At 40.1% G+C, this 27364-nt stretch overlaps 1 long non-coding RNA gene across 1 annotated transcript; it reads left to right on the forward strand.

Moving 5' to 3' along the window:
* Positions 1–27212, forward strand: LOC138957420 (uncharacterized). Its single transcript, XR_011453023.1, has 5 exons — positions 1–34; positions 18169–18249; positions 25496–25576; positions 25996–26097; positions 27137–27212. It is a non-coding gene; the product is annotated as an uncharacterized lncRNA (long non-coding RNA).
* The last annotated feature ends 152 nt before the right edge of the window (positions 27213–27364 follow it).

Raw genomic sequence — 27364 nt, forward strand, 5'->3', positions numbered from 1 at the left:
CAGATGGCGCTGTGGCTGACTCCTCCTGTGTCAGGTATGTCTTGAATGATACTCAGAGAAGATGTACACACGCATAAAATCATTTACATCCTCTGCCAAAAACATTCACGCATGCACAAAAAGTGTTGCATTAGAGACACGTCTCCCCAAACAGAGTTATCTTATTCTGTTAACTATAGTATATGTGTAGTTGCGTGTCAAGGAAGAGCTCTACAACAGTATAAGTGAATTCTAGCAAATTTAGCACAATTATGTTTATGTGTTCATGCATGATAATAAATGATATTCCATGTCAATATATTACTTTTTTAAAGCTCAACTGGGAGAAAACTGCACTGTATCCGAAAATTGCACTGAAAGTGTCCCTAATTCTTTCTGCAACAACACGGGTCAGTGTGACTGTCCTGATGACCATTTTTTGGACGGTGTTGATAAGAACACCTGTTCACCGCGTGAGTAAAATAAAAAAAAGGTTCCCCTTACCGTGTTTTGCAGCTTCTTCAATCAAACCAATCCTGTGTTTTTTGTCCGCTCGTCAGCTGTTTTTTTCTTAGTTTTGACGTTTTCACCTTTTTTTGTTTTGTAACCTCATCCCCCCCCCCCCCCCCCCCCCTTTGTTTGTCATTGTTGTTGTTTTTTCAGCTTCTGAGGTCATTAATGTTCGAGAAAATAGTTAAACATTCTATAATAAGATCAATTTTTATTTCAATTTTTGCAAGGTTATAAGATCAGAATGAACAACTTGGTTTGCAGATATAAATATCATGTTACTGTGTAGAATTTTTGGATACTAACAAGTAGATATTTCTTGAAAAAGATTATAAGTATGTCTGTGTCTCGATTGTTAGTAAAACAGAATAGATATTTTAGTTTTTTGGGTTAACATTAGATTGATTAATTTACAGTCATTTTTCCTGAGTGGTATTAGTGTAGATGGCATTTGCTCTGTAGGCTATTGGTAGTTTAAAATGCAGACTGGGTGCAGTTGACAAAATGTCTTTGCATTTATTTTAAAATATTGCATCGTTGAATATAGTTAAACTGATGAAAGAGACAATACGATTTTTTTTAAACATTAGATAGGCATTTGCCCGCTAGACTAATCGTAGCTTTAGTTGCAGAAATAGACTAGTTGCACTTGATGATACGTCTTGCGTCATTCCTAAAAATACCGCATTGTTGAATACATAGCAAATTGACGCAAAATATGCCATTCGTATGATTTAGTGGTTTTTGTAAGTCAATGAATGCTGTCCATCATACACAACAGAGGTCTTTGAACTATTTACTGTTTTTACAATGTGTGTGTTTGACTCCACTACCCATTATTTCCTTTGTTTCTAAATTGGCTTCTTTGGATTTTGCTTATTTTGTGCGTTTGTTTGCGGGTAGATTTAGTTGAAATACCTCGCACAATCGTGTGTTTGCGGGTAGATTTAGTTGAAATACCTTGCACAATCGTGTGTTTGTGGGTAGATTTAGTTGAAATACCTCGCACAATCGTGTGTTTGTGGGTAGATTTAGTTGAAATACCTTGCACAATCGTGTGTTTGTGGGTAGATTTAGTTGAAATACCTTGCACAATCGTGTGTTTGCGGGTAGATTTAGTTGAAATACCTCGCACAATCGTGTGTTTGCGGGTAGATTTAGTTGAAATACCTCGCACAATCGTGTGTTTGCGGGTAGATTTAGTTGAAATACCTCGCACAATCGTGTGTTTGCGGGTAGATTTAGTTGAAATACCTCCCACAATCGTGTGTTTGCGGGTAGATTTAGTTGAAATACCTCCCACAATCGTGTGTTTGCGGGTAGATTTAGTTGAAATACCTCCCACAATCGTGTGTTTGCGGGTAGATTTAGTTGAAATACCTCGCACAATCGTGTGTTTGTGGGTAGATTTAGTTGAAATACCTCCCACAATCGTGTGTTTGTGGGTAGATTTAGTTGAAATACCTCGCACAATCGTGTGTTTGTGGGTAGATTTAGTTGAAATACCTCCCACAATCGTGTGTTTGTGGGTAGATTTAGTTGAAATACCTTGCACAATCGTGTGTTTGCGGGTAGATTTAGTTGAAATACCTCGCACAATCGTGTGTTTGCGGGTAGATTTAGTTGAAATACCTCGCACAATCGTGTGTTTGCGGGTAGATTTAGTTGAAATACCTTGCACAATCGTGTGTTTGCGGGTAGATTTAGTTGAAATACCTCCCACAATCGTGTGTTTGTGGGTAGATTTAGTTGAAATACCTCGCACAATCGTGTGTTTGTGGGTAGATTTAGTTGAAATACCTCCCACAATCGTGTGTTTGTGGGTAGATTTAGTTGAAATACCTTGCACAATCGTGTGTTTGCGGGTAGATTTAGTTGAAATACCTCGCACAATCGTGTGTTTGCGGGTAGATTTAGTTGAAATACCTTGCACAATCGTGTGTTTGCGGGTAGATTTAGTTGAAATACCTTGCACAATCGTGTGTTTGCGGGTAGATTTAGTTGAAATACCTCCCACAATCGTGTGTTTGTGGGTAGATTTAGTTGAAATACCTTGCACAATCGTGTGTTTGCGGGTAGATTTAGTTGAAATACCTCGCACAATCGTGTGTTTGCGGGTAGATTTAGTTGAAATACCTCGTGTGTTTTTCCGCAACGTCGTACTCCTTGTGTTTTGAATTTGCCCTGTCGAGGATGACAAAATGAGAAAGTTGTCAGACACTCGAATAATAGTTTGTTGATGTTCATATTAGTATGTGGTAAATTGTGTGCTTGAAAGTAACAACGGGATTACAAATAACACAGCTAGTCTTATGACACAAACTTAATTTTCCACTCACATAAGTAATTATTCTGTCATGATAATCAGCAGTGTTTGTCTGTTAACACTGACACATTTCGCGCAGAAGCAGCCCGCCGACTGCTTGATCCTCCGGTATCCTCAGACCCTGTACGTCATTACGACTCCACTCTCAGCACACTTCTTGACGAACATGCACCCGCAAAAACCAAACTCATCGTAGATAGGCCTTCTGCACCCTGGATCACAGCTGAAGTTAAGTAACTATGCAAAACAGTTGCGTCGCCGAGCAGAGAGGAAGTCGCGAACCTCAAAGCTGGTAGTTGACAGACAGATTTACAACAAGCAAAAGGAACATGTTCAGACACTCATCGCAGACGCCAAACAATCGCACTACAGCACCAAAATCTGTGAAACAACCTCTGCCAAAACACTCTTCTCCACAATGAATGACCTTCTTGGCTGCTCTTCTGCTTCTCCCTTGCCCAACAACATCGACCCCTCCAAACTGTCGCAAGCTTTCTCTGATTACTTCCATAACAAGATCCAAACCATCCGTGACAAACTAGACAAAATCCCACACCAAAACTCTGAAACTCCTCCTGCATTTACAGGCACTCCCTTCACACACTTTCAGCCTCTCACTCTCACTGACCTGGAGAAAGTCCTCAAAGAAATGACCTTGAAAACCTGTGACCTTGACCCTCTTCCCACACAACTCTACTCTGACTGTCTTCCTGAACTCCTCCCTTCTATTCTCAAAATCATCAACACTTCTCTGCAAACAGGCACTGTCCCCAACTCCTTTAAGACTGCTATTGTCAAACCTCTACTGAAGAAACCATCGCTCGACCCAAACACTCTCAGCAACTACCGCCCTGTCTCAAACCTTTCCTTCATCTCCAAACTCCTTGAAAGAGTCGTCCTGAAACAACTCAACTCTCACCTTCTTTGCAACAATCTTCTCTCTCCGCTTCAATCTGCCTATCGTCCTCACCACTCCACCGAAACTGCCTTTCTCAAAATCACTAATGATCTCCTCCTTGCCACTGACCAAGCTGAAATCTCTGCCGTCGCTCTACTTGATCTATCAGCGGCCTTTGACACAGTCGACCACAACATCCTCCTTCAACGCCTTCAGCACACCTTTGGTATCCATAGCACAGCTCTTTCTTGGTTCTCTTCTTATCTCACCGACCGCTACCAGACTGTTTCGATTGACAAACTGAACTCTGACCCCATCAGGCTTGAGTGCGGAGTCCCTCAGGGCTCAGTCCTTGGGCCTGTACTATTTACTCTCTACACTCAACCTCTTGACCACATCCTTGACCGACACAACGTTCTCCACCACTCTTTTGCCGACGACTCTCAACTTCACAACAGCTCTTCCCCTGACCAGTCTGAATCTCTTCTTTCCTCTATCTCTGACACTATCACTGACGTGCAGAATTGGATGACAGAAAACAAACTTCAGCTCAATAGCAACAAAACTGAAGCTATCCTAATAGGCACTACATCCAAACTCTCCAAAGCCACTTCCGACTCTCTTCAACTCTCTGACTCTTCTGTCCCTCTGTCTTCTGCTGTCAAAAACCTCGGAGTCACTCTAGACAACACCCTTTCCATGAAACAACACATCTCTTCTGTCTCTCGCACCTGCTACTTCCAACTCCGCCGCATCGCCACTATCCGCAAGTACCTCACCACAGATGCTACCGCCAAACTGGTCACTTCCACCATTCTCTCACGTCTTGACTATTGTAACTCTCTCTTGGCGGGTCTTCCCTCTTCTTCTATCTCTCGTCTCCAACGCATTCAAAATAGCTCTGCCCGTCTTGTCTTACGAAAGAAAAAGGGAGATCATATCACCCCCCTCCTAAATCAGCTCCACTGGTTGCCCGTTCCTGCCCGTATCACATACAAAATTAACACTCTCACCTACAAATGCCTCCATGGTCTCGCCCCTGCCTATCTCTCCGACTCTCTCTCTCTCTATGTCCCTTCACGAGCACTCAGATCATCTGCCGACTCCCTCAAGCTCAACATCCCCCACACCAAACTCAAAACAGCAGGTCAACGCTCATTTTCTTTCCAAGCACCTAGCCAATGGAACACACTACCTCTCCCCCTCCGTCAACAACAGTCCCTCGAATCATTCAAATCTGCACTCAAGACATTCTTTTTTTCCACATAATCCATGCATTCTACACTGCCCACCCCATCCCACCCTGAATAACTGTACATATTTTAATGGTTGATGGTGTGTGTGTGTTGGTGACTTTAAGTCTCCGTGTGTGTGAATGAGTGTATGTGCGCCTTGAGTCGCCTGTTGGTGAGATATGTGCGCGTTATAAATATTCGTATTATTATTATTATTATTATTATTATTATTATTATTAAAGGATGACCGGCCGGCCATCTGGCCGTCCCTGCAAAACAAAAACAAAACAAGTCGCGTAAGGCGAAATTACTACATTTAGTCAAGCTGTGGAACTCACAGTATGAAACTGAATGCACTGCAATTTTTCACAATGACCGTAGTCCGCCGCTTGTGCATAACGGAGTGAAACTGACGATCCTGTTCAGCGCGGGAGTGGTTTCGCTGTGCTGCATAGCACGCTTTTCTGTACCTCTCTTCGTTTTAACTTTCTGAGCGTGTTTTTAATCCAAACATATCATATCTATATGTTTTTGGAATCAGGAACCGACAAGGAATAAGATAAGATTGTTTTTAAATCGATTTCGGAAGTTTAATGTTGATCATAATTTTTATATTTTTAATTTTCAGACCTTGTTTTTAATCCAAATATAACATATTTATATGTTTTTAGAATCAGGAGATGATGTAGAATATGACAAACGTAAATTTGGATCGTTTTACATAAAAAAAATTATTACAATTTTCAGATTTTTAATGACCAAAGTCATTAATTAATTTGTAAGCCACCAAGCTGAAATGCAATACCGAAGTCCGGACTTCGTCGAAGATTGCTTTACAAAAATGTCAACCAATTTGATTGAAAAATGAGGGTGTGACAGTGCCGCCTCAACTTTTACAAAAAGCCGAATATGACGTCATCAAAAGTATTTATCGAAAAAAAGAAATAAAACGTCCGGGGATATCATTCCCACGAACTCTCATGTCAAATTTCATAAAGATCGGTCCAGTAGTTTGGTCTGAATCGCTCTACACACACACGCGCACAGACAGACCCACACACACACCGTTACACCACGACCCTCGTCTCGATTCCCCCTCTATGTTAAAACATTTAGTCAAAACTTGACTAAATGTAAAAACAACTAAAGTCTTAACATTGAAATTTGTTTTGACCTTGTTCAAGCTTGAACTGATGACAGCACACATTTGCTACGAATTCACTTGACAACAAGAAACATGCATGCTACATCCCCATCGAGATGACACATATAACAAGGCTGCTTGCACCTTGTGAGGTTCTTACAATAAACCAGTTAACCTGTTAGACGTTTTTTCTTTGAACAGGCTATAGTTAAGGCAAAAGCAGTTTCATTATCATATGTCTGTTTCAAAGGGTAAGCTGAATCCTGATTTCCAACGTGTTAATGTATGTATTGGTTCTGTTTACATTTAGTCAATTGACTAAATGTTTTAACATAGAGGGGGAATCGAGACGAGGGTCGTGGTGTGTGTGTGTGTGTGTGTGTGTGTGTGTGTGTGTGTGTGTGTATGTGTGTGTGTGTGTGTGTGTCTGTCTGCGTGTGTGTGTGTAGAGCGATTCAGACTAAACTACTGGACCGATCTTTATGAAATTTTACATGAGAGTTTCTGGGAATAATATCCCAAGACGTTGTTATCTTTTTTTCGATAAATGTCTTTGATGACGTCATATCCGGCTTTTTGTAAAAGTTGAGGCGGCACTGTCACACCCTCATTTTTCAATCAAATTGATTGAAATTTTGGCCAAGCAATCTTAGACGAAGGCCGGACTTCGGTATTGCATTTCAGCTTGGTGGCTTAAAAATTAATTAATAACTTTGGTCATTAAAAATCTGAAAATTGTAAAAATAAAAATAAAAATTATAAAACGATCCAAATTTACGTTCATCTTATTTTTCATCATTTCCTGATTCCAAAAACATATAAATATGTTATATATGGATTAAAAACAAGCTCTGAAAATTAACAATATAAAAATTATGATCAAAATTAAATTTTCGAAATCAATTTAAAAACACTTTCATCTTATTCCTTGTCGGTTCCTGATTCCAAAAACATATAGATATGATATGTTTGGATTAAAAACACGCTCAGAAAGTTAAAACGAAGAGAGGTACAGAAAAGCGTGCTATCCTTCTCAGCGCAACTACTACCCCGCTCTTCTTGTCAATTTCACTGCCTTTGCCACGAGCGGTGGACTGACGATGCTATACGGTCTTGCTGAAACATTTCAGTGCGTTCAGTTTCATTCTGTGAGTTCGACAGCTTGACTAAAATAATGTTGTTACTTCGCCTTACGCGACTTGTTTGGATTATGCACAGGCAAAGCATGCATGGGAAGCAAACAAATTATGTATTGTGTTTCATGTTGCTAATGCATGATGTTTTATGTGTACCTGGCCTCCCACTCCTTTGTGATTAACTTGCCTAATTATGTTAATGTCTCCTACTGTACCGTCACCCTTATTCGCACCTCCATGTGTTATTTAAGTTGCCCCGTTGCACTTAACTATCATTTGTTGTGCTCTTAGCCGCGGATTCTGTTTGTTTTGGATGATTCTGCTGAAATAGGGATCTAATTTAACTTAATCTGTCATTATTCATTCGTCAGTGTTAATGAACATTAGTTGTGTTTTTTTTTTTTTACATACACTGCTATTTAAGCATAATGGAAATCATTAGTGCGTGGAATTAATAATCTATAAAAGGACTATTTGCAACTTAAAACTTGGACCATGTTGAGTTTGGTATGTGATGGAAATATGTATACTTAGACTTTGTTAAGCAACATGGCATTTTAAAAATGCAGTTCCTTTGTGTGATTTTGTTTGTGAGTGAGACTCTAGTGAGTAGACAAAAGAATTTAACTTTGATAATTTCTCAGATACTCCTAAGGCTAGATCTTTGAAATGTAGAACACTTGCAGGTTCTTGTTATCTACAGATGCGTCACAAGTTCAGATTAGTCAAGATGCATCAAGAATGTACGTGTCTTGACTTAATTAAATACTCTTGTTTGGTCATGTATTATTTTCTACACAGTTATTTAAGTTGGTTTTGACCTTATCTATTTTGTTCTCGGAAAAAAATGTCATTGTTGTTTCTTCTTGTTCACATTATAAACAAATCATTCGTCCATAAAAAAAGCAATCGAATTAATCTTGAAAGATATTGGTGGAAAAAACAAACATTTCCTATCTTTTTCCCCCAGATGCTTTGTTTACTATTTTGTGATCAACTACTTCATGTGCTTTCTGCTAATGTAATTAAAGCAAACTCCTCGTCAAAACCAACGGTTGTAGCAACATCACTCTCAGGGGTCGCTTCAACAAAATCATGTTTGCCAACCACAACAGTGACAAAACCGTTTTCGTCACTGTCATCGGCAGTTACAACGATAATGACGTCCATCATTACAACAGACACCCCAACGACAATACCCACAACAACGACAACACCCAAAACAACGACAACAACACCCACAACCACAACAACGACATTGCCTACGCCCACCACACCCGTGCCTCCAGGGGAAAACTGTGACAACAAAATACCCAACTGTGTATCAAATGCGTTTTGCAATGACACCAAAATGTGTCAATGCAATTCCACACATTATGAAGATGCCTCCAACACGTGCAAAAATCGTAAGTAAACAGCTCCAGCTGATCCGTTTCACCCCGAAGTGAAAACCCTGCATCCCTTCCTCGATTTACAATCCTGTTGCCAACCTGCTTCGTATTCACCCAGTATTACCTTTTGCTGCGTTGTTTGCGATCCACTTGCTTTTGAAAAAAAAGAATGAGAGCAATGGATTCATTGTTTATTGACTTCGATAGCTTACTTAACGTAACCCTGTGCGTTACAACTGAAACATTGGGCCTTCACAACCTGGAAAAGTCAGGAGCTACCTTGTTTGCAACTTGATAGGACATGTACATGGTAGCGAACTTGGCTTCATGTATTGTTTCCCCGTCTTTTCCCCATCCAGGTCATGCCTAGTTTTCTTTGCAAGAACTGCGTTGTTCTGGGTTAAGATAGCAAACAAATACAACATGGGTTGGAATACTGCCCTGTCCTCTGCGCTTGGTGTGTACAGTACAACAATTGCCTGTTTAGAATCCAGCTCTTCCTTCCTGTAATGTTGTTAACACAGCTGCATTGAGCCTCTCCAGTATCAGTATATTTTGGATCTCATTTGGCGGAGAAAGGAGTTGAGTGCCTGTCCATTTTTATATTTAGTCAAGTTTTGACTAAATATTTTAACATCGAGGGGGAATCGAAACGAGGGTCGTGGTGTATGTGCGTGTGTGTGTGTGTGTGTGTGTGTCTGTGTGTGTGTGTGTGTGTGTGTAGAGCGATTCAGACTAAACTACTGGACCGATCTTTATGAAATTTGACATGAGAGTTCCTGGGAATGAAATCCCCGAACGTTTTTTTCATTTTTTGATAAATGTCTTTGATGACGTCATATCCGGCTTTTCGTGAAAGTTGAGGCGGCACTGTCACGCCCTCATTTTTCAACCAAATTGGTTGAAATTTTGGTCAAGTAATCTTCGACGAAGCCCGGACTTCGGTATTGCATTTCAGCTTGGTGGCTTAAAAGGTACAGAAAAGCGTGCTATCCTTCTTAGCGCAACTACTACCCCGCTCTTCTTGTCAATTTCACTGCCTTTGCCATGAGCGGTGGACTGACGATGCTACGAGTATACGGTCTTGCTGAAAAATGGCATTGCGTTCAGTTTCATTCTGTGAGTTCGACAGCTACTTGACTAAATATTGTATTTTCGCCTTACGCGACTTGTTATATTTAGTCAAGTTTTGACTAAATATTTTAACATCGAGGGGGAATCGAAACGAGGGTCGTGGTGTATGTGCGTGTGTGCGTGTGTGTGTGTGTGTCTGTGTGTGTGTGTAGAGCGATTCAGACTAAACTACTGGACCGATCTTTATGAAATTTGACATGAGAGTTCCTGGGTATGAAATCCCCATACGTTTTTTTCATAAATGTCTTTGATGACGTCATATCCGGCTTTTCGTGAAAGTTGAGGCGGCACTGTCACGCCCTCATTTTTCAACCAAATTGGTTGAAATTTTGGTCAAGTAATCTTCGACAAAGCCCGGACTTCGGTATTGCATTTCAGCTTGGTGGCTTAAAAATTAATTAATGACTTTGGTCATTAAAAATCTGAAAATTGTAAAAAAAATAAAAATTTATAAAACGATCCAAATTTACGTTCATCTTATTCTCCATCATTTGCTGATTCCAAAAACATATGAATATGTTATATTCGGATTAAAAACAAGCTCTGAAAATTAAAAATATAAAAATTAGTATCAAAATTAAATTGTTCAAATCAATTTAAAAACACTTTCATCTTATTTCTTGTCGGTTCCTGATTCCAAAAACATATAGATATGATATGTTTGGATTCAAAACACGCTCAGAAAGTTAAAACAAAGAGAGGTACAGAAAAGCGTGCTATCCTTCTTAGCGCAACTACTACCCCGCTCTTCTTGTCAATGTCACTGCCTTTGCCATGAGCGGTGGACTGACGATGCTACGAGTATACGGTCTTGCTGAAAAATGGCATTGCGTTCAGTTTCATTCTGTGAGTTCGACAGCTACTTGACTAAATATTGTATTTTCGCCTTACGCGACTTGTTTACAGTTACGGAAGTCTCATTTCTCATAGAGTTTGACTATGTGTCCGTTGTTTTACTTATGTTGAACCTGTACTTTCTCTGGGCACATGTTTGCATGGATTTTGAACTTCCCACTTACGAGTGCGTGGTCTGAACACGTGTCTGCTACACGATATCTAGTCATGGCTTCAAGGTCCTCAATGAGCTTGATAATGTCTCTGCCTGTGTTGTTAATTCCTACTAAGGTGTTGAAAACGCCCGTGACGAGGACGGTAACTCACTTTGCAGCATAGTTCACGGGACACTTCTTGGGTTTCCTGTTTATAGCAACAAGAATTTCAGGACTGTACCAGCTTATGCTTTCCGGAACCTGGATTAAATCCAAACTGTTATAATCTTCCCACTTTCTGGCTCATATTCTGACAAAGCTTACTTGCCTTATCGGCCGGCAAAAGCACTGCTCCATGCTGGTGCTCATTCGCTTTACTTGATGCACTTGATGGTCTTGAGTAGAGCGGGTATGGTCTGTGCACCTATACTTTACCTGTCCATCTCCCTGCACAGCGTTTCTTATTTTCCTTATCTGTACACTATTCTTACTTTTCACTTCCCGATCCATATGACAATATTAGAGACGATGAGACGTGTAGGCCAGTTAGCTCATTCATTGGTTTGGTTGGTTTGCTACAAAGGCTCCTCCCTTTGTCGTTTTCCCTTGTCCACTGATATTCTCACAAAGACATATTCAGGAAAACCAACCTGTCTTGCTTTTATACCTGAAAATGTTGATCCCAGTTATTTCCTTTGTTGTGGCACATGCAAACAACGTAATGCACAAGTGTGTTGTTTCTAACAGGACGTATTGTTGATTGGGTGTTATTCTTGGGTCTTCTTGCGAGTATTAGAAATTGCGCCTGGCTATCTCTGCAATGATTCGCTCAAATGAATTTTGAATGCAGCGTTCATTCGTGTTAAGAGTAATTAGATATTCAGACAACTTGTGTACAAATGCAGTGATAGCAGTACCAAAGTGGGAGCAAATGTGTGGTGCATTATTATTTTCTGCCTTCACTCAACCACATGCTGATGGATACATTCTGAGCATTTGGCCATCAACATTCTTTTACACGCTGCTATTCCTTTCCGCTGTTACCTTGGGTATTCATATCACTGCTGTATATAGCATCATGGTAACATGATTCGTCTCCCTGTTTGCGATCTGCTTTGGCCAGACGTTTGAAGGGCTTTGGCTCCAAACATCTTCCCCAGATTTTAACTTGATTTTCCTCCCTGCCCTTCACCGCTTCTTTGCGCACTTACCTGTGTGTCCACAGTTTCGTGGTGACCTTGCTTTGCTGTCCATCCTCTGAATGAGACGTGTTATGTTAGTGTGTTTTCCTTTTTGTCTCCTACATTTTGTAATTGTACTCACAACTAACACAACTGTATGGTAAACCTGCTTACCCTGATGGTCCTATATCTGAAGGAGTGTGTTCCAGTCAGTTGAACCGCTTGTCTGTCGCACCATACTCTCAGGACGATAGTTTGTCTTCGTTACGCCCTTCCATCTTTGGTATCGTCTTTACCACAGCGGTTGTCAGGGTTACCTTTCTTTCCATCAAAGTCCTTCGCATAGAGTAGTCATTCTGTGGAATATTTTGTCTTGTTATGGTCCTTTTCATGACCCCCCTGGGTTCTCGAGACAAGAAACATAAACAATCCAACATCTGTCCCCATGACTTTCTCGCTTGTACCATGTCTTTTTGTATGTAGCTTCTCGGCGCCTTGCCTTCAGAACCCGCATGATCCGTCATCTAGAAATACAATTGTCATCAGTGTGCAGGGTTTCATTTACTATTGCGCCTTGCGTCATTGGCGCATAACATCTCAAAATGTCCCATTGGAATTGCCTTTAGTGCGTCAAAGGGCGCGCTGAGATTACGTATCACTGCGCCACCCCATGCACACTTTTCACGGGAGTACAATGTTCGGAATGAGCTAGGCAAAAACGCGTGCCCGGTAGCTCAGTTGGTAGAGCACTGGACTTGTGATCGAAAGGTCGCAGGTTCGAATTCGGGCCGGGACGGACACGGGTCAACTTTATGTGCAGACCCAGAGACGGAAGCCATGTCCCACCCCCGTGTCATCACAATGGCACGTAAAAGACCTTGGTCATTCTGCCATAAGTGCAGGTGGCTGAATACACCTAAACACGCAGACACTTGGGTAGCGCGACTCCGTTGCTGCTAGCTTTCCACTGGGAGGAAGCGACCCGAATTTCCCAGCGATGGGACAATAAAGTAATGAAAATGAAAAATGAAAAATGAAAATGAACAACTTGTGAGTTTGTAAAATGCAATGTGATTTGCTTTTAAAATAAAATTCATTAGTATTCAACCAATTCTGCGAAATATCTGTGCTTGCGCGATTACCTCAGTGAAAACTGTCAACAGAAGCGAGATCGATCGAAACACAGACAAACACACACACACACTAACCGGATACACTGGCAAATTCTCATATCATATGGTACTAAATAGCACTATTTTGCATCTTTCGACAAAAGCATTTTCGGACCGCCTAGCCTGCTTTGTGCGTTTTGCCTTCGACTATGTAATGTCCCATCAGAATTTGGTTGAGGGGACAAATGTCCCATTTTCTTTAGCAATACCTACCTTGGTTTTTTCTCAACCCTTTAACAGTGTCTCTGTTGTCCACGATGTTTATCGCGAATAAATGTAAGCTGTTTCTTCTCAATGTCTGCTTTCTTAAGAAATGAGCTGAAGTACTTTTTTCTTCCTAGAATATAACCACGTCATGTCCCAAATAGACGCTAGTTCTGGGGACAACCAACCATTTGTCATGTCGAGGATAGCGTAGGCACCCGGTCTGCTCCCCGCCTAAAAAAGGCCAGTGCCGTTCCGTCTTCGAGGGACTGCGTGGGTTTCATTTCGGAGTTTTCCTTCTCCTAGACGAGTTTCCTTCCATGGATGATGAGCCTCCTCTACCCTCGTTTTGAATTCAGAGTGGTCTTCTCTTAGGATAGCTGCCTGCCAGGGTTGACGAGCCTATCCTGCCCGGCTATTTGACCCATAGCTGGAGGTTGGTTCGTGGGCACCTGGGCGTTTCCACCCACCGGTGGGCCCGCATGCCGCACGTCTAGGGGCCAACCTCCTCCGAGTCCTTGTAGTCTAGCCTGGGGCCTTGCGGTACCCAGTTTACGCCTGTCGCCGCGATGGAGGCACTACATAGGGCTTGTTGTGGAGAGGTTATTGTACTGGCAGGAGAGACTGACGCATTCTGCTCTCTTTTCGCATTGTCCTAAAAAGGACAGACGGTGCTAGCCAGCGGTGAGGGCTGAAAGCGAGAAGTGACAAGCACAAGACACTTCGCCAACACACTAGACACGTCACACAACCGTTTGGCAGGCGTTCTGGGGACAGAAATATTAAGTTAGCATAGCATACTTTTTTTTGCATCAATGTCCCTTGCACGTTGAACTTCTCTCCCTCCACAATCATCACTGCATCTTGTGTTGCACTGCTGGAATATACCTCTTGGAGGCCTTGCCTCTTGGTTAGTCACCTGAAGGAGTCCGCTGTGGCACGTCTGCTGAGTCACTTTTTTTGGGTGTGAACTGATTGGAAGACAAAATGAAATCATCTTTTGAGAATGTCTTCACGTGACGTGAACTGCATTTGAAGTTTAATTCCGAACAGAACATGATGGTGTATCAGCTTTGATCATTGGACAATGAATCGTAGACATTTCTCTCCTCGGTATTATCTTACTCTTCGCACCCTCCAGATTTTTACCTTTGGATTTACTTGAAGGAGCTAGTATCCCAAAACAATTTTCAGACCATCGATGATTATTTTGGAGACTCCAATTTCAGCCAGGATCAGGACATTTCCAATGGAAATATGCTTTTGTGATATTAAGAAAGAATTAGTTGAATACCAAACACACACCAAAAAGGGTGAGTTTGGCTCCAAATCAATGTCAAGGACACCTCCTACCGTTGAGCAGGTCCCCGAAATTGGTACACATTGATCATGCATAGGCCAAAGTGTATGTACATCAAATATGAATAAAACCGTGTACACAAATCCCGAATAAAGCATTCTTTCCGGTATCATGTCGTTCAAAGTCTTTATGCCAATTTCGGCGCTCAACTTGACTATCTCGCACACTTTCGTATACAAGGGGTCACGTGACCGCCGCTCGAATAAGGGTACCCCTACAATCGACATGACAGAAACCGTTATGTTCAAATAAGAAAAATGACACAAATTCAGATCAGGCACAGCTTCAACACTTTTACAAACGATACAATAGTCAACCCAACTATATATCCACAACAGGTTTCTTGTGTTATGTCATTCCTAATGATGCAGGTGTCGATCGCTTTCTAGAGCGGTCGAAAACGAGAGGTTTTAGAACATTTTCAAAACGTTTCATAACATTTTAAGTAAATCCAGTAACGATCAAAAAGTTGATTCAAAGTAAATCTTGTACGATTTGTACGTAGGCTAACGATCTTAAAAATGTAAAAGCAATCCATCGGATGATGGCTGAAATAAATTGCGTTTTGTAATGGTACCCCACAATATTGACGAAAAAACCTGTCGTTTTTGACCGTTCGATCATGCATCAGTGGGAAGGGAAAAATACAAGAAATACGCAAGATAGCTAAGCAATTAAAACATCCTATTCTAGATGGATAATTGTTTTGATTTTTTCCTCGTAAGTGAAAGTTGCCTTGTTGTTTCTGTTCTGATTAATTTCTCTCAATGTTTTGGTGCCTAACGTTTTGGTCAGGTCGATTTTCGAATACACTTATACATGTATATAATAATGTATGAGCGGTGGTCACGTGACGCCTCTTGAAGAAATCTTAAATCTGAAGTGTGTGCGAGATAGCCAAGTTGAATGCCTAAATTGGCATAGAAAGTTTGAATCATATGACACATGAATGCTGTGTGTGTTCACATTTTAACTTGCTGAACAAGCTGACCAAATGTAGAGGTTAGTAAAACATTTCTGGATGGCATTTTTAGTTCACCCAGTATGTTAACATTTTTTGTTTACATATTGTTACATTTAGTCGAGTTTTGACTAAATGTTTTAACATAGAGGGGGAATCGAGACGAGGGTCGTGGTGTATGTATGTGTGTGTGTGTGTGTGTGTGTCTGTCTGTCTGTCTGTCTGTCTGTCTGTCTGTCTGTCTGTCTGTGCGTGTGTGTGTGTAGAGCGATTCAGACTAAACTACTGGACCGATCTGTATGAAATTTGACATGAGAGTTCCTGGAAATGATATCCCCGGACGTTTTTTTTTCCTTTTTTCGATAAATACCTTTGATAACGTCATATCCGGCTTTTTGTAAACGTTGAGGCGGCACTGTCACACCCTCATTTTTCAATCAAATTGATTGATATTTTGGCAAAGCAATCTTCGACGAAGGCCGGGATTTGGTCTTGCATTTGAGCTTGGTGGCTTAAAAACTAATGAGTGAGTTTGGTCATTAAAAATCGGAAACTTGTAATTAAAATTATTTTTTTTATTAAAAGATCCAAAAAGAATTTCATCTTATTCTTCGTCATGTTCTGATTCCAAAAACATATAAATATGTTATATTTGGATTAAAAACAAGCTCTGAAAATTAAAAATATAAAAATTATGATCAAAATTAAATTTCCGAAATCGATTTAAAAACAATGTCGTCTTATTCCTTGTCGGTTCCTGATTCCAAAAACATATAGATATGATATGTTTGGATTAAAAACACGCTCAGAAAGTTAAAACGAAAAGAGGTACTGTACAGAAAAGCGTGCTTTGCAGCACAGCGAAACCACTACAGCGCTGAACAGGCTCGTCAGTTTCACTCCGTTTTGCACAAGCGGCGGACTACGGTCATTGTGAAAAAATGCAGTGCGTTCAGTTTCATTCTGTGAGTTCGACTGAGCTTGACTAAATGTTGTATTTTCGCCTTACGTGACTTGTTTAAAGTTCTTTGAAGCTTTCACGCTTTTTGGCGTTAATATGACAGCTATTTTTATGTTAACAAATTAAGTACATTATGATTTATTCTTTGAATATTTGTTTGTGTTTTTTGCCATCATAATATATACTTGCGAGTGTGTTTGGTTAGTCGCAGAAATGTAGATGGCAATTACCCAAACTGTTTTCATGAAAATGTATCATCAATTTATGTTTATTTAATTATTTTTTTTTATTTTTTTTTATTCATTTACAGATTATGAAGATGGTGTACGTGTTTCCAATAGTTTAACAATGACCACGAATTGCTGAAATGAAATGTTGTCCTCGTTTCACGTTTTTGCTAACATTGTATTGTACCTTTTAAAATCAGATCTCTTGTTGTATTCATCATCATCATCATCATCATCATCATCATCATCATCATCATCATCATCATCATCATCATCATCATCATCATCATCATCATCATCATCATTTATTTCAAAGATTACTTTCGTGCTGCTGAAAACAGATGACAGAACAAACATCTGCTTTGTATAGTTAATTACAGTTGTTCTTTTGTTTAGTCGAACATCGATTGTATTAGGATGCTTCTAATATAATCATAATGCGAGAAGATAAGGTTCCCTATTTGCACAATCAAAGAGTATACTTTTATCTTGTTCGACTTAAAGCCAGTTTGGCAATGACCTCTTGAGACATCAGGATTCAAAATATATGTCCAAAAGTCTGCACCGTCCAATGTAAAGACGTGTTGACGTTGTCTTACTTGATTGATCATGACATATGGCTTGTTTCGTGGTCATGTATAATCAGGATGAGGGGCATGAGGTGGATGTTTTTCATTATAAAAAGGAAGGACTATTTGTACAGTGTTTAAGAAGAACAGTTGATTAGGACGATTAGTACTTCTGTTGAAATGTCTCGTTTCTGGCTTTTAGGGTTTGAGCCCTGTACACGAACACATTTCACAAATCAAGAGAAAACCTTTCAGATGTATGAACCCCACGCTCAATGTCACATTTTGATATACATTTGTTTGAACTCTCGTGCTTCTTAAAACTGTCAAGCTAGTTGGGCAGAACCTGGTTCAGGAATTGAGTTAAACAGATCTTAACAGGCGTTATAAGGAGTGGCGCATCACTGAAAATGTCCCTATTGCTGGTCGTTTTTATTCAAACATTTACCAGCGTAGAGAAAAAAAGATTAAGTATGTATAGCACGTTACCTTTACCAAGAGATATTGCAAATCATCCTTAACAGCTTTTCATTTTGAGCACTGTGGAAAAGTTGCTTCGATTGTTTTTAAATAATACAGCAAAAACGTCTTCTGCTGGCAATTGTTTAACAAACCAACCAATGTAACGAATCTGATTTTTACCAAGCCATTAGATTAATACCTGTATTATCTGAGCAGTTTAAAGAAGAATACTGATAGTTTATCGTTGTCATTCAGTTTGTTTTAGTTTTAATGATTTTTGCTGCATTCTGAAGTGAGTATATATTCGAATGATATAATTTACACAACAGGGCTAACGCTGGGTTCCCAGTGTACGAATGCCAACGAATGTAAACCAGAACTGCTCTGTGACGTCAGCACCAGTCAATGTCGTGAGTATGAGCGCTGCTCATCAATCCTGTGTTCTACTGTCTGTAGTTCTACTGTCTGAATTACTATATGGATGTAGCCAAGTGGCGTACCCGTCTCTCTGTGTGTGATTATCTCCTGCCCGACCCAGTTGCCTCCCCTGTCTATTATCTTGCCCTGACCCAAGTTGTGTCTCCCGCTAGGATTATTGTGTGTTTACTATCGTAGGGTAGACTCTTGACCGGATTCCTTTCTAACCTCTTATCTCAGATTTAGGTGGTCGTTATGTAATGTGCCGCCAGCCTGTCTGGGTATCGTTGGACTCGGCGTTTTGTCAAGTGGGTGTCATTTCTTTTGACAGGGTACATCATAGAAGATGCCAGGTGGCTTGGAGGTTTTAGTCTCTTACTCCCCCCCCCCCCCCCCCTTCTTTGTAACTGGTTGTAATCTAATGAGCCTTATCCGGTGTGCGTAATATTTCTGGTGCGTGACACCGACACGGCTCTCTGCCTCTTTAACGATCCCTTTCATTTGGCAGGCAATCTTAAGACGACACCCCCGTTGTCTGACACCGGGTAGCCTTCCTATTGGCTTATCGCCACAGGGAATCGGAAGTGACCAGCCTTTAAAAAGACTCAGCATTTAGGCTAGAGGAGAAAACGCGATTTGTGATAGCAAGCTGTGTGTTGCTCCGATTGTGTTGGTTGACGTGAACGGTCGAAGTGCTGACCAAATTTGTCGCGAAGTTGTAATCGGTCGACTTGTGGTTGTAACTGAATTCCGAAACCTGTGCTCTTGTGTTTCGCGACTATCGTCAGCAGCAGGTTTTGTGTTCCTTTTACGTGTGCTCACTGAGGAGAATCTACACTGCTTTCTGGTGTCTACTTTCTGGTGTACGTTAATTAAAAGTCACGTTATCGCAACCTCTGTCTTGGCGTCTCATTTATGCTTCCTGGCCTATTCCCCCCCTTCCACTCCACCCTATCACATGTAGAGCTTGCTTTTTCTGAACTGGAATACAACGCAGTAGATTTTACATCATGTGACGTAGGTCAAGCAGTCAGTCGTGTTATTACAACTCTTGTTACTTAAAATATCCCTGTATTACACACACACACACACACACACACACACACACACACACACACACACATACACACACACAAACACACACACACACACACATACTCACACACACACACACACACACATAACACATACTACACACATATAACACACACATACACAAACACACACATCATACATAATGCAGATTCTTTTTAAATTGTACAGGATGTCTAGAACTGTTTGCATTGATTTTCATATTGATTTTTCATGATACTCTTTTAAAAATACCCCAAGTTAAAAACATTATTGGAAACAAGTGTTGTGTGTAAGGGAGATCAAGGGAGATAAGTTTGAAGCAATATATCTCAACACACTAAGATTGCATGGTGATATCCTTCAAACATGAATAAGGAATTCAGATCTCTACACACTTTGTTTTTCTAATTTTTTTCTATTGCATTGATTTAAGGGGAACATCTTTTTCCTCCGATTTTTCACAAATGAAAACCAAGGGAGGCAACTTAAAGATGAATTACAGGAAAAATTACAATTTTACTGACGCATCTCTTTTAGATTAGGCAAAAAAAAAAAAAAGGTCTGTTTACGGTAACCCGACCGACCCTATTTTTTTCGCGCGACCCTAGACTTTGTTTTGGCATTTGGGGAAAAAAAAAAAAAAAAAAAATCTTTAAAAATATGGTTTTTTGAAAAAAAAAAAAAAAAATCCCGACCTACCGACCCTATTTTTTGGGCCTATGTTACCGTAAACAGACCTTTTTTTTTTTTTTGGCCTTAGACACGATTCAGAGGATATCATGTAGTAAATCGTATATTTATGTTTTTACATTTAGTCAAGTTTTGACTAAATGTTTTAACATAGAGGGGGGAATCGAGACGAGGGTCGTGGTGTATGTGTGTGTGTCTGTCTGTCTGTCTGTCTGTCTGTCTGTCTGTCTGTGTGTGTGTGTGTGTGTGTGTGTAGAGCGATTCAGACTAAACTACTGGACCGATCTTTATGAAATTTGACATGAGAGTTCCTGGGTATGATATCCTCAGATGTTTTTTTCATTTTTTTGATAAATGTCTTTGATGACGTCATATCCGGCTTTTCGTGAAAGTTGAGGCGGCACTGTCACGCTCTCATTTTTCAACCAAATTGGTTGAAATTTTGGTCAAGTAATCTCCGACAAAGCCCGGACTTCGGTATTGCATTTCAGCTTGGTGGCTTAAAAATTAATTAATGACTTTGGTCATTAACAATCTGAAAATTGTAATTACATTTATTTTTTTATCAAACGATCCAAAAACAATTTCATCTTATTCTTCATCATTTTATGATTCCAAAAACATATAGATATGTTATATTTGGATTCAAAACAAGCTCTGAAAATTAAAAATATAAAAATTATGATCAAAATTAAATTTCCGAAATCGATTCAAAAACTATTTCATCTTATTCCTTGTCGGTTCCTGATTCCAAAAACATATATATATGATATGTCTGGATTTTAAAACACGCTCAGAAAGTTAAAACGAAGAGAGGTACAGTAAAGCGTGCTATGAAGCACAGCGCAATCGCTACCGCGCTGAACAGGCTCGTCAGTTTCACTGCGTTTTGCACTAGCGGCGGACTACGTTCAGTTTCATTCTGTGAGTTCCACAACTTGACTAAATGTAGTAATTTCGCCTTACGCGACTTGTTTGTTGTTGTAAAAAAGAAAAGATCTGGTAGTTGAAACAATGTGTAAGTTTAGCGAAATGATAGCTCCGAACGTCTTGCAGCCTAGTATATCTTTGTCTTGCTAAGCAGAGTAGGGCAATTCATCATCATCTTTAGCGTTGGCAAGCATTGGTAAGTATACTTGTATGTCTTCAATTGTATGACAGCGAAGGAAATACCGTCTGCTCGACTTGAACCGGAACTACCACGTGTGTTTGTTTTTGTAAATATGAACCGAGACATCAGGATTCAAAATATATGTACAAAAGTCTGCACCGTCCAATGTAAAGACGTGTTGACGTTGTCTTACTTGATTGATCATGACATATGGCTTGTTTCGTGGTCATGTATAATCAGGATGAGGGGCATGAGGTGGATGTTTTTCATTATAAAAAGGAAGGACTATTTGTACAGTGCTCAAGAAGAACAGTTGATTAGGACGATTAGTACTTCTGTTGAAATGTCTCGTTTCTGGCTTTTAGGGTTTGAGTCCTGTACACGAACACATTTCACAAATCAAGAGAAAACCTTTCAGATGTATGAACCCCACGCTCAATGTCACATTTTGATATACATTTGTTTGAACTCTCGTGCTTCTTAAAACTGTCAAGCTAGTTGGGCAGAACCTGGTTCAGGAATTGATTTAAACAGATCTTAACAGGCGTTATAAGGAGTGGCGCATCACTGAAAATGTCCCTATTGCTGGTCGTTTTTATTCAAACATTTACCAGGGTAGAGAAAAAAAGATTAAGTATGTATAGCACGTTACCTTTACCAAGAGATATTGCAAATCATCCTTAACAGCTTTTCATTTTGAGCACTGTGGAAAAGTTGCTTCGATTGTTTTAAAATAATACAGCAAAAACGTCTCCTGCTGGCAATTATTTAACAAACCAACCAATGTAACGAATCTGATTTTTACCAAGCCATTAGATTAATACCTGTATTATCTGAGCAGTTTAAAGAAGAATACTGATAGTTTATCGTTGTCATTCAGTTTGTTTTAGTTTTAATGATTTTTGCTGCATTCTGAAGTGAGTATATATTCGAATGATATAATGTGCACAACAGGGCTAACCCTGGGTTCCCAGTGTACGAATTCCAACGAATGTAAACCAGAACTGCGCTGTGACGCCAATCAATGTCATGAGTATGAGCGCTGCTCATCAATCCTGTGTTCTACTGTCTGTAGTTCTACTGTAGCTCTCACCTCTATTGTATACACACACTTAGAAAAACCTGGCTCTTTTGTACGCATTCTTTTCATAGACTTCTCTTCTGCCTTCAACACTATCCAACCCTGCCTCATGGTCCAGAAACTTCTCCGCTACAGCGTGACTCCAAGGCTTATCCTGTGGATTATCAACTTTCTCGTTAACAGAACCCAGTCAGTCCGCTTTCAGACAGCTCTCTCTTCCCTTAGGTCCACCTCCATAGGCTCTCCACAGGGTACAGTTATCTCCCCTGTGTTGTTCACACTCTACACTAACGACTGCAGTGGCACTGACTCCACCCTTCTTATCAAATATTCAGATGATACAGCGCTAGAAGATCTCTCCAATAGTGACGCAACTTACTTTGCAGAAGTAGAACGTTTCAACGCCTGGTGTAAAGACAACTTTTTAGACCTAAATGTGACAAAGACCAAAGAACTTCTGATAGATTTTAGAAGTAACCCTGCCCCTGTCCCTGACCTGATGATTGATGGTGTGACTGTTGAGCGTGTGACTGAATATAAGTATCTTGGCACAGTTATCGATGATAAGCTGTCCTTCAATGCAAACACCACCCTCATACACAAAAAATGTCAGTCACGCATCTACTGCCTTCAGAAACTTAGGAAGTTGAATGTGAACCCTTCTATCCTCCAAACCTTCTACCGCTCTTTCATTGAGTCTGTCATCACTTTCGGTTTTGTGGCCTGGTATGGAGGTCTGAGTGTGAAGAACAGGAATGTCTTAGTGCGAATGGTGAATGTCAGTAGCAAGGTGATTGGCAGGCAGCAAGCAAGTGTGGAGTCCCTGTATGAAAAGCGTGTGGTGAGAAAGAGTAGGCGGATAGCTTCAGATAGGTCCCATGTCCTTGCCCACCTCTATGAACTCCTTCCCTCTGGCCGTAGACTTCGCACGCACAAAGCTAGGACACTCCGGCTGCAAAACAGCTTCATCCCCAAATCCATCACCCTTAGCAACATGTAAACACATCCACATACCCGACCCAGCCCCTCTTCTGCCAGTGCAATCAGTAGTAATGTACATGTATGTATTGGTTTTATGTACAACCGTATATTTTCTGATATATTGTATGCTATGATATTTTGCAATGATGTTTAGCCATAGTTCGTTATACGCGCAGGTGTGCGAGAATGTAAGCGCAGTGCTTTAAAGATGTCCATGTGTGAACGTGTAAGTGGGCGTAGTCGAATGTCCATGTGGGAGTGGAGCATATAAGAATGCCCATGTGTGAATGTGTAAGTGGAGCGTGGTGGAATGTCCATGTGTGAATGGGTAAGTTGAGCGTATAAGAATGTCCATGTGTGCGATGTGTAAATGAGACATGGATGTGTTCATGTCTGAATGCGTAAGAACAATGCAAGGAATGTCCAGAGAGGTATGTGGAAGGTGTTTCTATAACCTGCCCTGTTATATAGTGCTATATGTTTTATGTAAAATCAATGTCTTGTTTGTACTATTGTTATGTACCACGCCTGAATTTCTCTATGAGATAATAAAGTATTCTTATTCTTATTATTCTTATACTCTCACACACACACACACACATAACACACACTACACACATATAACACACACATACACAAACACACACATCATACATAATGCAGATTCTTTTTAAATTGTACAGGATGTCTAGAACTGTTTGCATTGATTTTCATATTGATTTTTCATGATACTCTTTTAAAAATACCCCAAGTTAAAAACATTATTGGAAACAAGTGTTGTGTGTAAGGGAGATCAAGGGAGATAAGTTTGAAGCAATATATCTCAACACACTAAGATTGCATGGTGATATCCTTCAAACATGAATAAGGAATTCAGATCTCTACACACTTTGTTTTTCTAATTTTTTCTATTGCATTGATTTAAGGGGAACATCTTTTTCCTCCGATTTTTCACGAATGAAAATCAAGGGAGGCAACTTAAAGATGAATTACAGGAAAAATTACAATTTTACTGACGCATCTCTTTTAGATTAGACACGATTCAGAGGATATCATGTAGTAAATCGTATATTTATGTTTTTACATTTAGTCAAATTTTGACTAAATGTTTTAACATAGAGGGGGGAATCGAGACGAGGGTTGTGGTGTATGTGTGTCTGTCTGTCTGTCTGTCTGTCTGTCTGTCTGTGTGTGTGTGTGTGTGTGTGTGTGTAGAGCGATTCAGACTAAACTACTTGACCGATCTTTATGAAATTTGACATGAGAGTTCCTGGGTATGATATCCTCAGACGTTTTGTTTCATTTTTTTGATAAATGTCTTTGATGACGTCATATCCGGCTTTTCGTGAAAGTTGAGGCGGCACTGTCATGCCCTCATTTTTTGATCAAATGAATTGAAATTTTGGTCAAGCAATCTTCGACAAAGGCCGGACTTTGGTATTGCACTTCAACTTGGAGGCTTACAAATTATTTGATGACTTTGGTCATAAAACATCTGAAAATTGTAATTAAAATTAATTTTTTTATGAAACGATCCAAAAACAATTTCATCTTATTCTTCATCATTTTATGATTCCAAAAACATATAGATATGTTATATTTGGATTCAAAACAAGCTCTGAAAATGACAAATATAGAAATTATGATAAAAATTAAATTTCCAAAATCGATTTAAAAACAATTTCTTTTTATTCCTTGTCAGTTCCTGATTCCAAAAACATATAGATATGATATGTCTGGATTAAAAACACGCTCAGAAAGTTAAAACGAAGAGAGGTACAGTAAAGCGTGCTATGAAGCACAGCGCAATCGCTACCGCGCCAAACAGGCTCGTCACTTTCACTGCCTTTTGCACTAGCGGCGGACTACGTTCAGTTTCATTCTGTGAGTTCCACAACTTGACTAAATGTAGTAATTTCGCCTTACGCGACTTGTTTGTTGTTGTAAAAAAGAAAAGATCTGGTAGTTGAAACAATGTGTAAGTTTAGCGAAAGGATAGCTCCGAACGTCTTGCAGCCTAGTATATCTTTGTCTTGCTAAGCAGAGTAGGGCAATTCATCATCATCTTTAGCGTTGGCAAGCATTGGTAAGTATACTTGTATGTCTTCAATTGTATGACAGCGAAGGAAATACCGTCTGCTCGACTTGAACCGGAACTACCACGTGTGTCTGTTTTTGTAAATATGAACCGATGATCAAAATAGGGCTGTGTGAGACTATCCAATCAAAACCCCGAATCCCCCCATGTGTCTATCAGAATAGGGATTCTACATGCACAATAATAAAAGAACTTGTGCTACAGGAATACCAGCGGGCAGCAACGAACAGTGCGGTGATACCACGGACTGTGTGACTGATGCTGTTTGTGACAGTCAGCTTTGTAGTGAGTACTGTGTGTATGGGGGCGGGGCGCGGGAGGTGGGTAGGTTGGTGTGCGTGTCTGTGTGTGTGTGTGTGCCTGTGTGTGTGTGTGTATGTGTCCTGGGTTTGTCATGGGTGTGTGTGTCTGCCTCTGTGTGTGTGTGTGAGTGTGTTTGTGTGTTTGTGTGTGTGTGTATGTATGTGTTTGTGTTGTGTGTGTTGTGTGTGTTAAGTTATCTTGAAACGATTCATGCGGGTGTTCTGGGAAAAGGCGCTGAAGTCTTGAATTTACAAGGATGGTTGAAAATTGAGTTGTTGGCAGTGGCTTCGAGTGGTGGACAGGCCAGGTCGGGGCGACACACGGGGAAGGGAGGATATGGTTCTTACCTGTCTGTGTCCCTCTCTCATGATGACTAAATTCTCTATGTTCCCCAATTGCAGAAATTGACGTGGGAAAGGGGTGTGACCCAACGACAAACAATCACTGTAAAAGTAGCAGCGACTGTGTTGCTGTGCCTACCGGGTCAGCTACTTACCAGTGCAGTAAGTTTTACATCATGTTTTCTGTAATATATGGTCCGGCAACAAAGGGATTCAGAATTATAACTGTTCTTCTCTTAAGTCGAAAATCGATTGTATAAGGATGCTTCTAATATATAATGAGAGCAGATAAGGTTCCATATTTACACAATCAAAGAGTATACTTTTATCTTGTTCGACTTAAAACCAGTTTGGCAATTACCTCTTGAGACATCAGGATTCAAAATATATGTACAAAAGTCTGCACCGTCCAATGTAAAGACGTGTTGACGTTGTCTTACTTGATTGATCATGACATATGGCTTGTTTCGTGGTCATGTATAATCAGGATGAGGGGCATGAGGTGGATGTTTTTCATTATAAAAAGGAAGGACTATTTGTACAGTGCTCAAGAAGAACAGTTGATTAGGACGATTAGTACTTCTGTTGAAATGTCTCGTTTCTGGCTTTTAGGGTTTGAGTCCTGTACACGAACACATTTCACAAATCAAGAGAAAACCTTTCAGATGTATGAACCCCACGCTCAATGTCACATTTTGATATACATTTGTTTGAACTCTCGTGCTTCTTAAAACTGTCAAGCTAGTTGGGCAGAACCTGGTTCAGGAATTGATTTAAACAGATCTTAACAGGCGTTATAAGGAGTGGCGCATCACTGAAAATGTCCCTATTGCTGGTCGTTTTTATTCAAACATTTACCAGCGTAGAGAAAAAAAGATTAAGTATGTATAGCACGTTACCTTTACCAAGAGATATTGCAAATCATCCTTAACAGCTTTTCATTTTGAGCACTGTGGAAAAGTTGCTTCGATTGTTTTAAAATAATACAGCAAAAACGTCTTCTGCTGGCAATTGTTTAACAAACCAACCAATGTAACGAATCTGATTTTTACCAAGCCATTAGATTAATACCTGTATTATCTGAGCAGTTTAAAGAAGAATACTGATATTTTATCGTTGTCATTCAGTTTGTTTTAGTTTTAATGATTTTTGCTGCATTCTGAAGTGAGTATATATTCGAATGATATAATTTGCACAACAGGGCTAACCGTGGGTTCCCAGTGTACGAATTCCAACGAATGTAAACCAGAACTGCGCTGTGACGCCAATCAATGTCGTGAGTATGAGCGCTGCTCATCAATCCTGTGTTCTACTGTCTGTAGTTCTACTGTCTGAATTACTATATGGATGTAGCCAAGTGGCGTACCCAGTCTTTTTGTGTAATTATCTCCTGCCCGACCCAGTTGCCTCCCCTGTCTATTATCTTCCC

The sequence above is a fragment of the Littorina saxatilis genome, unplaced genomic scaffold (assembly GCF_037325665.1).
Source record: "Littorina saxatilis isolate snail1 unplaced genomic scaffold, US_GU_Lsax_2.0 scaffold_384, whole genome shotgun sequence".
Classification (NCBI taxonomy): Eukaryota; Metazoa; Mollusca; class Gastropoda; order Littorinimorpha; family Littorinidae; genus Littorina; species Littorina saxatilis.